The following is a 3,964-nucleotide window of genomic DNA, read 5'->3' as shown; positions in this document are numbered from 1 at the left end:
GTTCGAATGGACCCAGTGAGGCGAGGACCACATCGGCTTCGCCCTTTACCCACTAAAGCGAAGGCCTTAAAGGGCGAAGCTTATATGACATAGAACGTTGGTTACGTACTGTAACCCCAGATTCTATGAATATAAGCGTAGCCCTTTAAGCGTCGGGCCTCACTGGCTCCTAAATGGCTGAAGAAAAAAGCTATTTTGGGAGCCGATTTCCCGCTCTTAACGTAATTTATACGGACCGGGTAGGGCCCACACAGCAGGTGGGCGTGGACTAATTTTTTTCAGTGCTTATGCTCTGCATAACGGGATAAACCCACTAAAGCGAAGGCCTTAAAGGGCTACGCTTATATTCATAGAATCTGGGGTTACAGTACGTAACCAACGTTTTCCTTCCTGATGATATCTTAGTGTCCACGTGACTCAAAAGAAAAATGTTGGTTGCACGATAATGTCAAAACTATACAATATGTATATCGTGTTGACAGGAATATGAAATGGAGTGGGAAAATGAGAAAGCAAAAGCTTAATGGTACCACAAGTGTGAAATAAGAGATTGAGACGAATCAATAAACAGGTTGTTGACTATACAGTGGTGCATGAAAGTTTAAAAGGTGAAAGTAAAAAAATAAATAAATAAAAACTATTTATTCGGTAGCTGAAGACGTTTCGCTTCTTATCCGAGGAACTGTCTAAATTCAAAGGACAGAGAGTTTGAGTTATAACGCTGAGGTAACACCTTGGTAATAACTCTGAGAAGTGAAACGTCTTCAGCTACATAACAGAAGGCCAGTTGTTTTTGTCTTTAAACCTTTTTTGTATTTACCATGGCCTGGATGACTGAGAATCTACACCAGCTGCTTGAAAAGTTTGTGAATCCTTTAGAATTTGCTGTTTATCTGCATAAATGTGACCTAAAACATCATCAGATTTTCACACAAGTCCTCAACGTAGATAAAGAGAAGCCAGTTAAACAAATGAGACAAAAATATTATACTTTGTTATTTATTTATTGAGGAAAATGATCCAATAATACATATTTGTGAGTAGCAAAAGTTGTTAGCAAAATCTCCTTTGTTCGTGCCATGATACTCTTCCACAAACATGTTGTGAAGAGCAGACGTTGATGGATCCCTGTTCTTTAAATCAAACAGTGTCCACTCACACCTGATCATCGTCCCGTTGATTGAAAACACCTGACTTTTAATTTCACCTTCAAATTTTAGGTTCGCATGCTTTTGCCTCTGACAAATATATAATATTGGATCATTTTCCTCAATAAATAAATGACCAAGTCTAATATTTTTGTCTCATTTGTTTACCTGGATTCTCTTTATCTACGTTGAGGACTTGTGTGAAAATCTGATGATGTCATATCTACGCAGAAATATAGAAAATTCTAAAGGGTTCGCAAACCTACAAGCACCACTGTAAATTGTGAATTTGTGTTTGTTTGACATCACTAATGCACAAGCACTACAAAAAGCAATAAATTAGTAGCAATAACCTTAGAGGTTGTCACATTTGTTAGAAGGTAGGTTGCACTCATGAACTTGCATAATCTCCTCTGCTAATACCAAACAACTTATTCTACTACTGACTCTTGTTTTGAGCTTCTGGTACCCCAGATGCTGACAGTTAGGTGCCTGGTTCCTGAATGTCAGCACCCATGATCAATTCCAAATCTCTACATTCTGGAACTGAACTCTATCTTTCAAGGTGGCCATGCTTGCCCCCACAGAGCGGGGGTGTTCAGAGACCCCATTAATCACATGTGGGAGCAGCTTGAGCGTGTTTGTTCCAGAGTGAACAACACAACCCCAATGACTGACTTGTGATAAATTCTGGTTGAAACATGGGAAGGCATCGCACAGCAGTGTGACCAAGAGATGAGCAGCATAAGGAGGAGGTCCAGGTTGTGGCTGTGTATGGTTCTTCCCTATGCTACTGAGGCAGCTCTTAAATTAAGTTGTCACTTAAGCGGAAAACAAAAAATAAATAAAAGTCAATAGAAGAATAAGCTGTTTGGTGTTGAGAGAAGATTTGAACAGTTGTAAAGTGTTTCGTGGGTGTAAGACACGATCAACTCTGCTGCTCCACACAATATACAATTATTTTTCCTTACGTCTGTTAAGTTTACTTTGACATTATACTAGAATGCAGTTTGGAAATAGAGTGCTTGTGTAGACTTTTTGGAGAAAATTTAACAAATGGCTTTTATAATTTATTTTCAAAACATTTTTTAAGTAGGCAACACTCATTGCCTGTGTGTGTATGTTAACAATGACATTTAGTCAACCCATCTCAAGATGGGTGCCATTGCTAATTTAAGATTTAAGATCCCAAAAAGGCATTTAATTTACTCAAATTGACAATGAGGGTGTGTATTCATATATATATTTTTTTTATTTATCCTTTATTTATACAGCTAGTCTCATTGATTCACGAGCATTTTCATGAGAGACCTGTTAAGGGAGCAGATGGTGGGGGTTAAGAGCCTTGCTCAAGGGCCCAGGAGGGTGGATGCAGGTGTGGGTTTTCATTCATTCAACCTTTATTTAGACAGGTTAATCCCATTGAGCCTCGGGGACCCATTTACAAGAGAGACCTGATTTCTTAACATACAGTGATGACAACGATGAATAACAACAGACAATCCTAAAAGAGGCTAAATTTATTATTTTCTTTTCTTTTAACAAATCAAAACAAAATAGCAACCAAAAAGGCAATCAAGAGGAAAGGTAGCGAAAAAAAACTGCTTGATTATAAGGCGATGTAGAAAACTAAAAACAGGAACATGTCTGCATTGGTTTTTTGCCAGGAACTAAACAGATGTTTGAAGCCACTTAGAGAGGTCAAGGTCGAGAGCTTCAGATCTTTTTGTAAGATATTCCAGGAAACAGGAGCGGAGTAAGAGAAGGCCCTTTGGCCTAGTTCAGTCTTCACTGAGGGAACACTGCAGGTAATAATGTCCTGAGAGCGCACTCTGTAGCTGCACTCTCGCAGTGACATGTAGGAGGAGATGTATGAAGGCAGCAGACCAAGAAGTGATTTAAAGATGAAAATGTACCAGTGAGAGTCTGCGTGAGGTTAATGATGTCCAGTTAACCAGTGAATACAGGGAGCAGTGGTGGGTCAGACCCTTTCATCTTGTTGCAGTCTCCTGTTTGGGAACATTAAGGCTTTGTTGTTAAAAGACAAGTGCAAATCCAAGGCTGTGTCCATGTTGTTTCACGGAGATTGGATCTGCAGCCGGCAACACGTATTAACTGGTTAACACGCTTGAACCGACATCATCTGAATGCGAACGTCACTTCTACAAGCAAGAAAAGCAGCTTGGTGAAAAGACTGATAACAGCAGCTTTATCGTGTAATTCAGATGGGTCCAAAGCAATAACACAAGCTGTGGGAGTTTTTATAGCTATGGATCTACGTCCAAATTTGACACGATGGTCTGTTTCCTTCTTTGTTTTCTTTGTGTTTCCATGTCGTCAACTTTTCTGTTTCTTGTGTTTTGTCATTCTTGTGCTCTGTCTCTGTTCTTGTAATTTTCTCACTCATTCCTCAGTCTAAAGTTTAAAGCCCTGCCCTGATGATCATGAGTGAGAGATTCAACCACCTCATAAGAGAAATGATGGCCGTGCAAGAAGAGGATTGTTATTGTATTATTGTGATCTAATTAACTTTTTTAATTAAAAATTATAATCTTATTAACTCAATTTTTTAACCTCTTTGTGTTTGAAGATGTGTGATTTGCGGATGTCACCGAGATAGCTGAGTCTTCTTCCTCTTAAGGGAATTTTTATTTTTTATTTTTATACAACCGTATTTTTTTACTTGGCGTATTGTCAAAATAAACGTTTGGCAAGTCTTTATTTTGGCCTTTTTTGTATCGAAAATTAACCGAACCAAGCCCTCCTTGAAACTGAACCGGACCGAAATGTGATTTTAGTGTACCATTACACCCCTA

This window comes from Nematolebias whitei, chromosome 4 (genome assembly GCF_014905685.2).
Source record: "Nematolebias whitei isolate Nwh7 chromosome 4, NemWhi1, whole genome shotgun sequence".
Taxonomy (NCBI): domain Eukaryota; kingdom Metazoa; phylum Chordata; class Actinopteri; order Cyprinodontiformes; family Rivulidae; genus Nematolebias; species Nematolebias whitei.
The sequence above is the reverse complement of the archived record's forward strand: the minus strand, read 5'-3'. Positions refer to the sequence as shown.